This window comes from Silurus meridionalis, chromosome 27 (genome assembly GCF_014805685.1).
Source record: "Silurus meridionalis isolate SWU-2019-XX chromosome 27, ASM1480568v1, whole genome shotgun sequence".
Classification (NCBI taxonomy): Eukaryota; Metazoa; Chordata; class Actinopteri; order Siluriformes; family Siluridae; genus Silurus; species Silurus meridionalis.
This window is the reverse complement of record NC_060910.1, coordinates 8,002,106-8,016,673: the sequence shown is the minus strand read 5'-3', so window position 1 is coordinate 8,016,673 and position 14,568 is coordinate 8,002,106. Positions and strand designations below refer to the sequence as shown.

Here is a 14,568-nt window from a genome sequence, read left to right as displayed (position 1 = left end):
GGCAGGGTTAACAGCGACATCTTGTGGAGAACTATGATTTTCTTTTTTTTTTTTTTGGGACAGACCCCAAAGGGAGTGTTTTCCTTGCATCTGATTCAGCTAATTAGCTAATGGACAGCCCTTGCTGTGCAGAGAAAATACTACAATGTGTTTAAAAACTGGTATTGTTCCTTAGAGAAAGCTTGTTGCTTTATACAGAAAATTCCAGAAGGATTTATACAGGGGAGAATCCTGCTTGAAACACCTAAATATATGTAAGACAACAAAAATACATAAAACCTGACACTCTTATATTATCCCATTGAAATACTGCTTGTGGTTTTACAAATGTAATGCTTCTACACCAGGATTTCACCTCAAAACATTCTCTAAATAATCACATCTTTATTGTTTTTATCAGTGCTGTATTATTTCCATGTTTTAATAATGGGTTTAATCTTCTTAAAACACAAAACATGTATTTTTAACATGTCTTGCTGGCAGCTTAGTCTTCATGATACTGTTTGTGTAGGTATGCATTTTTAAACAAATCGAAACCTTACAGAAACATGTGTATTTATATTCAGATCATATGATATAATAGCTTTTATTAAGCACAGGTGAACTCTAATTTAGACTTCTGATGGAACTTCTTTGTGCCAATTTTCATGTCAGTGTTTTTTACATAAACAGGATGCAAACACAAATTTTGTACTTAATGTTAATTGTAAACATTTAGAATGGTTTTGCAGTATTTATATACAGTGCTTGTCAAAAGTTTGGAAACACCAAGACTTTTATTGTTTTTAAGACCACCTGCATGTTTCTTTTGTTTTTATGCAGCAAACATGGTCAAAGGCAAAATCTCACAAGAATTGGGCAGTTAATGACTAGAAAGCTCTTTGGACAGATTCTTTTTTTTTTTCTTTTGACATTTTTGTCTCTATGTGTAGAACTTATGTAAGCAGAGGAACAGCAGAGGAGAGGTAAACAGATTAACAGTCAACAGTCAGAACAAGCAGGTGGGAGTTTAATAGGTTGGGCTTGTTTTAGAGAAGAGAAGGTTAAAGACTTAATCTGGGTTAAAGGAATAATCAATCAACAAATACCTCAACACCATGCACTTCCATCTGGACTGCAACTTCACCACACAACAAGACAATGACCCAAAGCATATGTTTAAGCTCTGCCAGTGTTATTTAGAAAGCAAACAATCTATCAATCTGGAGTGTTGTAATGACCTGCCCATTCACTGCACCTAAATCCTATTGCACTGCACTGCTATGAACAGGATCACAAAGTCAGAAAGAAATAGCACACTAGTGAAGAACACCTCTGGAAATACTTATGCTTCTACTTAGATTAAATAGTAACCTACTGTATATTACCAAGAATAAATCAAACATTGTCATCAAGAAGAACATTTCTTGAGGATTTGTCTTCCAGACAAGAAGAATTTGAGAACATCTACATGCAGCATGTATATATAAAAATAATATTTCTGTAAAAGTATATAGCAGTTTATTTGACTACATTGCCTAAAGCAAAGTGAATGCAGAAAAGTCTTTCCAGCAAAAGCTTCTGAGAGGTAGATGAGCACTTTACTGCACTTCACACGGTTTTCTCACTTCACTGCTGCCATAACAATGAACAATGCAAATACACATTGCAGTAATGTCCATTGTAGCTGAAGTGTCATACTTCAGTCTGATGGTACTAACAGCTTGACAAAATGTTCTTCAAATTTACCTATTTACAGCTGATGTGTAAGACAAGTGGAATTCTCTGTGTCCTTTGCAAACTACACTCACAGAGGGTGTCGGTAGATTTTTAACCCTCGACCGAAGAGGTGCAACATGCTAACCACCAAGCCACTATTCCTCTACATAGAATGTTCTTAAGAATAAACAAATATATCTTTAAAAAATATATAACATTAAAATGATTTAGACACAACAATTTTTTGTTCTGTTATTAGCAATTGAAGCTTCAAAATAAATGGAAAGAAACAGTCAGCATCTTTTGCAGTGGCACAAAATGTTTATATGCAGTATTTATATCTAGAACATCATTTTATTTCATTTTTTGGCTAAATGAAAAGTAAATTTGACTTCTTTCTCTTAAATGAATTTTCTTAGAGTTGTGGAAAATGACAATCCTATTGCTTTAAAGTATTTTTATTCTTTTAATTGAATCTTTTATTGCTTGTTTGTCCAATTGTAGGTAGCAGGTGGCATTCGGAAGAAAAACACATAAAACCTTCTCAAACACATCTTACATCCAGGATAAGTCCTGGATCGAGCATGTAAATCCGTCGGTCCTCTTTGTGCAATCTGCAGTAGGTTTTTCGATTCACAGTGCATACAGCACACAGCTCAATAATCCTAGAGCTTTGTTTCTGTTGTTTCTGTTATTTAATAACAGAGGTTATTTAATGTGCATTAAATTAATGTGTGTCTGGATATCATGAGCACGAATCTACTGTTTATATTATATACACACAAATTCATTTATCATCCCTAAAGGATAAATATAATGAGCATGTTAAACAAATAAGTGTATTCTCTCACTGTTAGTGTTGTTGGTATTCTCTGTTTGCTAACAGCATGACCCTGTGTTTGTGTGGATGTGACTTTAACCAGACAAGTCCAGTAACAGCCAGTGTGGGTGTGAGCACAAAAGGCTATAAGCTGTCCAAATGACACAAATGCACATTTCTATCCTCTATAGGCAAACAGGTACATTATTTGAGAGCATTGTCCCGTAGTGGACTCATCACATTAGGTTCACAGGAGCAGAATAGGCTTCTGGTGTTGCTTTACAGTGAAATAGCTCCTAATATTTATTCTGAAAATGTCAATGCGTCTCGCCCAACTATCACTATTGCTGTTATGTCTGAGATTCTGTGAGTCTATTGCTGTAAGCTTTATGGGCGAAAATGTAACTATCACCCCCCTCTAGTGCCTCTAGCTTTAATGTACCTAAAAGAAGCCTTTTGTGTTTCTTTCAGACATACATCCATGTGACAAGGAGGGAGATTTACCAGTACTCAGCCCTTCACGACTTCAAGGTATTGGCACCACTATCCTCTCTATTTGTACTGAAAGTGTTCCCTTGGGGCCCATTACACATCTCCTTTCTCTCTCTCTCTTTCTCTCTCTGTCTTTCTCTTCCTCAACACACACACACACACACACACACACACACAGATGCACATACACACTGAAATATCTCTTTTAGTTGCCTGGCAAAGTAATCAACCTTGATAATGGGCAAATCAACCTTGGAACTCAATCATGGGAATAGTGTTGATATTTCCTCTGATATAAAATTCAGACAAGACATCTGTGATCGACTTGATAAGATACAAGCACACTGCCACACACCTGTTCCCATAGGCTCCTTTGTCACATGCACATTTTCTCCTCAGAATAAAGAAAGTGTCAGTTCATAGCCACATTGACGTTGCCCACAGCATGATGCTAAAGCGTAGCAGCACAAAAGGAATTTCTTAAGTAAGTTCACTTTAAATTCTTTGCACCATCTAAAAACAGCTTTCCATTTTCAACATACCCTTGAGAGGGACAGATGCTCGTTTTCCCATACCAGAGAACAGTGTTTTTTCTATCTGTGCTTACTTTTTTTTATGTAATTCTTTGCAGTACATTGTGGAGAAGCAGAAACACTTTTGTACTTGATGTTTCAAAGCAAACATAGCTTGCGTTTTTTTCTATTCCATATAATGGGAATTGCTTGAATGACTCATGTTCAGATGTGAGCACTTCAACTATTATGCTCTTGTGCACATATGGTAGGTACATATAATAAACTGTATATTAGACCATTTCCTCACCTGTTATATTATTTTATTCAAAAAGACTTATTTCCATTTACCTATAAAAAGAATGTTGTAATTCTTCTGAATGCTCATATTGCATCTTCCTCATCAAATACAGAATATACTTTGGACCAATTGATCCAATACTTTAAAATGCATACAAAGTATTCTACAAAGCACACTGGCACCTTTGGATGAAAAGTTTTTATACTTTCACACAGTCTTTTAATCATACATTTGTTAGAATTAATATTAAGAATAATAAGAATGATAAAAAATAATAGGAATTAGAATAATGTGTTCCAAATGTGTTTAATAAATAAAGCATTATCAGTAAAAGGATGAAGATTCCTCTAAGGAAATCCAATTTACTATAGAGAAAACCTTCACTGTTAACAGTTTGTTTCTAGTCAATCATTTTTCCACCACAAGAGAGTCTTCAGACTGTCTGGTTTCTTGAGGAACATGTCAAGTTGTGTTTTTGTTTTGGTTTATTATCATTTAAAAAAATGTAAATGAGGCTATGTGATAAGAACAGCTAAAGACTACCATTACAAGAGTACATACTGCATGTCTGCTGGGTAATGTTTCTAGAGGATCTGTGGATTAGTCACAGAGATGGGAGAATCTTCATGTTGAAGGCATGGTCAGAACTCATGCATCTTTTTAGAATACAATAAAGTGTTTGTGTAAGCATTTCTTTTATACATACACATAATCATTGCAGATCATTATGGCTATATAACATGTATGCAGGTTGCTCATTTGAAACTGAAATTTTGGTTTGGTTTTAGTGGAAGAATATGTTAAACATTTATTGTAGTCTCTTATGTAGTAAGTATGCAATAGGCTCTTTCTTTCTCTCACACTTGTCTTCAGAGAAACTTCCTTCTATTCCCAGAAAAAGCTGATGGTCAGCATGCTTTTGCAATGCTTTTTCCATAGATGGACTTGATTTTGTCTTTCATTGCTATCATTCTTTCCAAGACAATCACTTGCTTTCTTAATGTTGACCAGTATGTATTCTTTGTAAAAAATCAAGAGAAATGTTGGTATTTGAAAATGATGTTTCTGTGTCTTGAGATCTTGAAGAAGAAAGTCATAAATTTGTCTGGATTGAGTTTATCCAGCTTACCAACTTTTTTTTATCATTATAACTGGAGATCTAACAATAATATAAGTATATACAGCATGGAGAAATTTCTTTATCATTATTTTACAGAAGGTCAAATATGTTGTAATATTTTCATTGTTCATATATAGTCTGTGAAAATGTCAAACATTAAAGTTTTGGACAGAACTAAAAGCCTAGAGATTCAATATTCATTACCACAGATATAATAATTACATTACCCTACTTCACCAAATTAATCCAATCTGAATGGACCTTAAATTATCTTGGACTATAAATTACTAAAAATCCACCATATTAATAAATGTATAACATTCAGTCACTGGCAAATCACTGTGGTTTAAAAGGTATCACACACTTTTCCTCTAACATTATACAAAATCATTTTTTCCTTATTTATCTCTAACATCTATGTACTGTATTTGCATAAGAATTGTAAGTCTCTGTAGTATAGAGACTGGATGAGACAAACACCAGTAGAGACATCAGATATTAATGAGAATTAATGAGCTATTAATGAGAAATGTAACACACAGTACTGCACTAACCCTTTACCAGGCATTTACCTGCCATTCAAGTGACAAACCTACACAGAAGCAATTTTCCATTCCGGCACTTTCATAAGCCAATAAATGCGCATAATGTCTCTCGTATTGCAAATGTGGGGAAATAATCTTTCAGAAAAACTGCTGATGACACAATTGTGTCATACATGTCCCTTGCTCCTGGATTGGGTGGATTGGGGTGTACATAATGGAGTCAGGGTCAAACTTTACCACACTACAGGACTCCTATGAGAGTTTATTTCAGCCTCCAGCAACATACGACCAGTCCTGATAGACAACACAGTCTGGTTTTTGTCCGGGGGTGTATTTGGTGGTACGGTTCACTCAGTTCCCTCCTTTCCACTGAAAAATGCAGCACAGAATAAAAGAAATGACCAGACATGATTGTAAGACTACACTGACATAACCCATGGTATTTCATTACAGTAAATATATCTTATTATACAAAATTATTACTTAATACCATATTAATTTCTTTCACAATTTTGCCAGGCTTTGGATTTTTTACAATTTTTGTTTATTTACTATGCCTAAGGTTTGCCAAGTTCGGAAAGTAGCCTTCAGAGAGTCATGGGAGTTTCCCTCAATCAACCTTCTCACAGAACTACATGAGTATTTTTATTTGAGCTATTCTTAGAAGTCCCAGTTTTTAGAGTGCCAAAGTCAATGGATGGCCTCAAAAGGTTCTTAACAATGTGTAATAGTTAACTTGAGCATCTTCTATGTCAAATGATTGATTAAAGCTCAGAGGAAAAATTCAGCATGACAATTGTAGTGTTTACATCAGATTATTTATCAGTCGTTAACCCAGCCATTATGGTTGCACAAGCCAGTGCACTCATAGTGCCGGGCCCAAGCCCGGATAAATGGGGAGGGTTGCGTTAGGAAGGGCATCCAGCGTAAAACGTGACAAATTTAATATTGTGGATCACAAATCAGAATTTCAGGTTACCAAGGAGAGACACAGGTATTGTTAGCCAACAGGGCACTGATTGAAATTAGGCTATTGTTGGTCGAAGGAGGAGAAGGAGAAGAAAAAGACAACTACAGAGACAGCAGGAAAAGGAGAAGTGAAGGAGAGTGGAGTGTAGGGTTGGTACTTTAAATGTTGGTACTATGACTGGTAAAGGGAGAGAGTTAGCTGATACGATGGTGAGGAGAAATGTAGATATGTTGTGTGTTCAGGAGACCATATGGAAAGGGAGTAATGCCAGGAATTTTGGAAGTTGAGAGGATGCCTGGGGAATGGAGAAGGAGTGTGCTGATGCAGATCTTTAAGAATAAGGGAGATGTGCAGACCTGCAGTAACTGCAGGGGAATAAAGTTGATCAGTCACACCATTAAGTTATGGGAAAGAGTAGTGGAAGCCAGGCTGAGAGAAGAGGTGACCATCTGTGAGCAACAGTATGGTTTCATGCCAAGGAAGAGCATTACAGATGCACTATTTGCTTTGAGAATGTTGATGGAGAAGTATAGAGAAGGTCAAAAGGAGTTGCATTGTGTGTTTGTGGATTTAGAGAAAGCGTACAACAGAGTGCAGAAATGGGAGTTGTGGTATTGTATGAGGAAGTCAAGTGTGGCAGAGAAGTATGTGAGGGTGGTGCAGGACATGTATGAGGGCAGTGTGACAGCAGTGCAATGTGAAGTAGGAACGACAGACTGGTTAAAGGTAAAGGTTGGACTGCATCAAGGATCAGCTCTGAGCCCTTTCCTGTTTGCAGTGGTGATGGACAGGTTGACAGACGAGGTCAGACAGGAGTCTCCATGGACTGTGATGTTTGTGGATGATATTGCTATTTGTGGTGAGAGTAGGGAGCAGGTTGAGAAGAGCCTGGAGAGGTGGAGGTATGCGCTGAAGAGAAGAGGAATGAAAGTCAGTAGGAGTAAGACAGAGTACATGTGTGTGAATGAGAGGGAAGGCAGTGGAGTGGTGTGGTTGCAGGGAGAAGAGGTGCAGTAGGTGGAGGAGTTCATGTACCTGGGGTCAACAGTGCAAAGTAATGGAGAGTGTGTTAGAGAAGTGAAGAAAAGAGTGCAGGCAGGGTGGAGTGGGTGGAGAAGAGTGGCAGGAGTGATTTGTGATAGAAGAGTATCTGCAAGAGTTAAAGGGAACATTTATAGGATTGTAGTCCTATAGGTCTCCTAGGTTTTATAGTTTAGAGACAGTGGCACTGAGTAAAATACAGGATGTGGAGCTGGAGGTAGCAGAATTGAAGATGTTGAGATTTTTTATTAGGAGTAACGAGGATGGACAGAATTAGAAATTAGTATATTAGAGGGACTGCACATGTAGTATGTTTTGAGGACTAAGTGAGAGAGGCCCGAATTAAATGGTTTGGACATGTGTAGAGGAGGGACATGGGGTATATCAATAGGAGAATGCTGAGGATGGAGCCACCAGGAAGGAGGAAAAAGAGAAAGGACAAAGAGAAGGTTCATGGTGGAGGAAGACATGCAGGTAGTTGGTTTGAAAGAGGCAGATGTAGAGGACAGGGGGCTATGTAGACGGATGATCCGCTGTGGCGACCCCTAACGAGAGCAGCCAAAAGAAGAAGAAGAAGATTCAGCAGTTGTTAACAAAAGGTTAACATGCATGTTGAGTTCAGTTAAACCGAGATGTGAGGTTTTGGACAGCGATTGATCTAAAGGTAAGGATTTGAGCAAGAAATCATATGACAGTGAAAGGAGTGACTGTGTCCTTAAAGAAAATACATCTTTCTTTCTTTCTTTCTTTCTTTCTTTCTTTCTTTCTTTCTTTCTTTCTTTCTTGCATCATCAGAGAGATTTTACAGCAACTCTGGATTATGTCATTTTGGGAATTACTTACATATCGCACATAATGAGGCGGAAAGCAATTGTAAGTATGGAAATTAATTAACAAGGTTTATCCCAAAACAAACATATAAAATAACTAACGTAATATTAAATACATGAACCGAAACACGGTTCATGAGGTGAAGTAGCTGTTGGAAAACATGGTTGTTTGTAATTCTTACAATATACTGTATACATGGTATTGGCATGATTTCTATTTGTTTACCTATTCATTGATAGCACCTGTAATGGTACGTTAGTGAAGTATTTGTTATCTTTAGTTCAGGCACAACAATACAGAGCCAGATGTTACACAATAAGGCTTTGTAGCTTAGTGTTGGTGCCGCTCGCATTTGCTGTATATCTCTACCACCCATACAGCATGCCACTTCCCCAACTGTTTTTTTTTTTTTCTTTGACTCTAAACTTAATATTTTAGATACAGTGTCTTCACACTAAAATATCTCTCATGAGATTTTGATTGGGAAAGAGACTTTTTTAGGAACGGGAAATAAAGCATGAGGTCAATCTGGAGGTCTTGTCAGTTTGTGTTATCTTCTGTTTATATACCCAGCACTGGTTCATTCATTTTTTCCTTGTGAGACCATGAGAACCTGTTACATTTGTATGCTTCCCTGGGCTTATGGCCAGAAGCAAAGCAGCAAATCAAATGTCTTTTCCTGACACTCTGCCACCCATCAATATTCAGAACCACACTACACAAACTGATGGCTAGTGTTTCTAACCGTTTGCATTCTGTGCATTTATTGTGAAAGTACTCATGAATGGTGTTAATTATTTATTTATTCATCCTAAAGGCATTGTCTTTAAAATACACATAATGTAAATCTAATTAACATTAACATTCTGTGCAAATTTTACAACATACTGTACAACTCCAAATCCAAATAAAGTTGGAATGCTGTGTAAAATGTAAATGAAAAAATGCAATAACTAGCAAATTTAATAAACCCATATTTATTCACAATAGTACATAGAACATCTAAATAAAAGGAGTGGTATGTTTACCATTGTGCACTTGTGTAGCATGTCTTTTTATTTTAACAAATCTGTATAAATCTGGAACTGAGGAGACCAGGTGCTGGAGTTTTGGGAGAGAAAGATTGTCCCATTTTTGTCTGATACAGTATTCTTTCGGCTCAACAGTCCTGGGGTGTCTTTGTGTCATATGATTCATTTGTTTCATGATTCACCAAATGTTTTCAATTGGTGAAAGGTCTAGACTGCAGGAAAGCCAGTTCAACTTCTCCTTCTACCACAAATCCATGCTGTTATAATAGATGCAGTATTGTCTTGTTGAAAGATGCATTAGGCCATTGCCAAAAAAGATGTTGTCTGGATGGAAGCATTTGTTGCTCTATAAATTGCATATACAGTACACCGTTCAGCCTTTCCAGATGTGCAAACTTTCAATTCCAGTACTAATACACCCCCAAACTATCACTGATAGCAAGCCAGATAATCCCCCTCCTCTTTAGTCCAGTGGACGTGGCATCCAAGGTTTCCAAAAATTATTTCAAATTTGAATTCTTTTGTCAAACCGCAGAACAGTTTTGCACTTACCTCAGTCCATTTTAAAGGCATTCTTAATAAATAGGCATTCTTAATAAAATGGTTGGTGAGTGCATAATTTGAATGTTTTATTATTTATTCAAATAAATGAAAATCAGTAGCGTGGGCTTTGTGATGACACATTTCTGTATTACATCAGGTCTGCAGTGTTGGAAAAAAATTCTGCTCATGCAAGGAGCAGATCAGGATGCCATTAGATGATTGGATTATTCTCTCATCAAATGCAGACACAGAGCCAGGAGACTCAAGAGTAGGAGGCTGAGTTTGTGTGTTTGAGTAATTGTATCCCTTGGCTCTCATTTACCATCAAAACTCAACCCCGGGGTTCAGGTTGCTAATTGAAAGCCCATCACCAGATCCATATAAGAACAAGATGCACTTACACACAAACACACCATTACCTGTCAGCACAGCCCGAATGTTCAATCTTTAATCAGCCATCTTAACAACTGTACCATGTAGCTCACATACTGTTTTCTTCATCGTTTCACAAATTACACTAGGGAGCAATAATAAATGCATTATCTCTTGACCACACCCATGCATGACAGTTCAGTGCTGCTGAAGGTCCGAATGTAACATTATACCCTTTGCAATCTTTATGTAGCAGAGACATTTTAAATTTCATTGGCTTTACGCTAATTATCTATAAAGCAGAGTACATGATGCGGTGGATATTTTCTTTTGCCTTGATAAATGTATTTTTGTAAACAACATTTAAATATTTGTCACATAATTAAGTGTGTAAGCAAATGCAAACTAAAAATTTTTTTTTAATAAAAATAAATTCCAAACATACAACCTAGTAAAAAACGAAAAGTAAAACTTTCATACTGACAATATTTCTTTCATTCCATGCTGGACTTTACTTTACAAGATTACTGACCTGAATAGAAATTTTATAAGGACAACATGAGCCGTATAAACAAATGTGAATTGTAGAAGGAGTCCAAAAATGCTTCTTTTTATTCTAGTCACATGATGTAATGACCTTTTTTTTATTTTTAATTTGTTTAGCTTGCACATCAATATAAAAATGAAATCAAGTAACATCCCACAATTCTTTGAGAAAAACATTTTTTGTTAATATGTGATAAAAAGAAAACATGTACAGAAGCAACTAATAGGTGATTTAAATATTAAAATACAGCACCTTAAAAGCCCCTGCATTTTCTTTTTTATCTTTAGCCACAACTAATATTATTGTAGTGCTTGATTGATGTGTATGAGACCCAGGCTGTCAACTAAAATGTAAACTGCAATTCACATGAGGAACAAAAAATATTCTCTCATCAGTCACGTTAATAGCAATACCTGTACAGTACATGTCATGTAAAAGCAACACAATGCATAAATAATGCAAATAGTGGTGATAAATAGTAGTTTGGAAAAAAAAAAGATATCTAGTAAGCATCAGTATTGTGGGAGGATGAGAGAGAGGTAAAAGGAGAAGGTCAAGAGTGACAGGAAAATAACTCAGATAATCACTTTTTACATCAATAGTAAACACAATGACCAGAGGAAGACCAGGTCAGTTTCTTGTCCTGTCAGCCAAGAACAGGAATCTGATTCTATCTATAAGTCACATGATTTTTTTTGTATTGCGCTGCAGACAATTTGAAAGATATTCGAATGAATATGCAGATGTCTCAGTTTTCCTATTAAAGTTGCCAGTGAGTGTTTATTTTCTATTGTGCATTTGTTCCATATTGTGCTAATGAATTAATAACATCTTTATTTATTAAGGTGTCACAACTCAGGTTGATGTCAATTTGGCATCTGCTTGCACTTCAATATTAAAAGCTGAGTGCTTTTGCATATTTCTCATGGTGGTGTCTGTAATCTGGCAAGCACAGGCTGCAATGAATTAATCTCAAAGATTTATATCTGGAGCGAGCTGTGTTTATTCAAGCATACTCTGGGTACTTCAGTCTTATCCTGAGATTTGTTAGATTGCCCCTGACAGATATGTGGTGCGTATCCATGAGAAGGTCATCTCACCATGCATTGCTCTGTAAAACATCACTCATCATAATGATGGACAAAAAAAAAGAATCAACATTAAGGGGAGCTATAACTTTCCTAAATAAACAAAACCAAATCATTGCCAGTGTTATGATACTTACTTTTGTACGTTTGCAGACATAGGTGACATTATTTCGCCTGCCAACAATGTAGATCATTCCTCCTGGGGTGCAGACGCCTGCATGTTCTTGGTAGCCTATCATGGGAGCCATTTACTTTTACTCATTAAACAGTGGAATAAAATACTCAACAGGACATGATGGGTCCTTGATGATCCCTCCAACAACTGCCATGAAGCCAGGATAGTGAGAAGGTGATTGGATCTGGAACCACTGGAGGAAAAAAGCAAAACTATCTTGCTGTGAATTGCGATCATGGGAATGCAAACACAATAGACAGCATGCAATATAGAGAACGCTTGATGAACATCCATCATGAGGCCCATGCTGTCATAAAGTTCAGCAAACTATTTAAAAAAGGATTCTAAGGAAACTTAAATTTTCAGTAGCATGAGTTATCCAACAGAGACTGAGCAGTAAACAGATTGCAAATGATTTGTTTGTAATAATGAAATCGTAAATCTTCACACTTTCATCCACAGGTGCCTTTAAAAAATCTACAATACGATGTTTGAGAATTTAACATTAATTTACTCCCAAATAAAAAAAACACTATGTCAGAGCTTTTTGAGCTGAAATAATGCGATACAAGCTCCAAAAATACCTCATCTTGCTCCAGCTGGCGATTATTTATCATCTTGGATCTGTCCTTAAACAGTGCTTTTCATTTTAGGACAAAACCAGTTCAGTATGTTCTAAGCTTTTATGGTGCATTTTCAAGCCGACAGTATTTTCATTATAACGGAAAATGGGGCTAATTTGTTTTAATTAACCTACCGTCTAAACTAGTATTTGTATAATGCAGTATAGGAGACAATTGCATGTATGTGCAAATAGACACCTTTAATTAATTGGAAATAAAAGCGTCCACTAAATCAGGTTCTGTTTTTATGCAATATTTATTAAATCACTGAATGAATGGTGCATTTATGCACTAAATAATTTACATGCATCGATTTTTATCAATATAATTTAATCCATTAGTGCCCACATATACACTTTTAATCCTTTGCCTCTCATTACAATAAAATGTGGTGTCTGAAAGCTTTTAACCATAACACCACAAGGGATTCTACCACAACTCTGATGTACAAAGCAACAATTACGCAAATCACTGATTCTTTTTTATGTCCTTGTCCTGCTTTCATGTGAAAACTAAGCTACAAGCTTTTCTTTTGGATGGAGCACAATGATGTGGCTTCCTTGGCCATTTAGGACTTTTAAACATGTGCATGATAGAAGACTGAATATAAGTGCCTCTAAAATGGAAGTTCCAGACAGACACAGTCATGAAATAAAGCTTTAACTTAAGAATCAATAAGATCTTTATGTTAGCATTCTATGGAATGAAAAAAAGTAACACTGTAGTTACTTGGAGCTGAAAGAAAGAGTTTAGCAGATGATAGGCAGTAATTCAGTTATAATTCAGAGTTATACCTATCATTTTGACTGCCATTATGAATTTAAAAGTCATCCTGTAACCTGTACATTTATGAACTGTAAAATAAGAAAAATATGAAAACACAAGCATTAACAAGCTGTTCCCTACTATATATACAGTACATATTAAATATCTGTTACATAATAGACAGCTAATGCACTACATGGCCAACTGTTTCTACACACCTGACATGAGTACCGTATGCACTTTTTAAATGAGTTTATAAAAACTTCCACTCTTCTAGGAAGTCTTCTTTTCGTAGTGTATCAAGCACCTTCTGAGATTCGTGCTGGAGCTCCAGAATGGTGTCACATAGGCAGTCCTTTAGCTGGATCTTCGTCCTCTGGAAGAGAAATCAAAAATGATTTTGACATTTTCGGAGGTTGAGCTTATCAAAGGTCTTCCTAATCTATTGTTGTCTTTCAGTGATGTTATACCACTGTGGAAGCTGAAAACAACTCGAAAGACTCATTGCAGCATAGTCGTATGTCAAACGTCCCTGTGGCAGAAATTCACATTTGCTCTTTGTTCTAATTTGCTGTCCATGATGAAATCGCCTCCGTGGTAAGGCACGTGTTTAAAATAGCAAAATCACCATTAGTCTCGAAACTTTTCCACCCTGCATAGCAGACCATGCACGAGCTTCAACTCCAGACCATGTAAACCATATCTTCATGGAGCTGGCTTTGTGTATAAAGTTTTGTAAGTGAAGTTATTATTAGAAAAATTATAGCAACATTGTGCTTAAGATAAAGCCGCATAAATAGCATTCAAATATTTGTATTAAGCTTAAAGTTCTAGCTCACAGGGTAAAAACCAGAGTTAGGTATCTATACCAGACAAAAAGAAGGATAAAACTTTCTTTCGGCTTCTGTTAGAAGTCGCCACATCGGCTCATGATTAAATGTTTCAAATGGATTTTATACAGAATATCGAGATTACATATAAACCTTCTCTATACATTTATACACTGGTAATAATTTATATTACAAAAAGCAGTAGTTAGGGTAAAGGACATATTTGACGTATAGGTGCCACTATTTGTCTCTATTTAAGTGGGT

At 36.2% G+C, this 14,568-nt stretch overlaps 1 protein-coding gene across 6 annotated transcripts in view; it reads left to right on the top strand.

The window, feature by feature from the left end:
* The first annotated feature begins 115 nt into the window (after positions 1-115).
* Positions 116-14,568, top strand: part of LOC124380766 — a 34,227-nt gene continuing 19,774 nt past the window's right edge. For 3 of the 6 annotated variants that reach the window (XM_046842016.1, XM_046842018.1, XM_046842012.1), the window contains exons 1-3: positions 116-254; positions 2,990-3,049; positions 3,410-3,494. The gene's annotated coding sequence lies outside the window, so the exon portion shown is untranslated. Of the gene's footprint in view, positions 255-2,202; positions 2,318-2,621; positions 2,718-2,989; positions 3,050-3,409; positions 3,495-14,568 lie in introns of all 6 variants that reach the window. The other 3 variants (XM_046842013.1, XM_046842015.1, XM_046842014.1) reach the window with 3 other exon arrangements.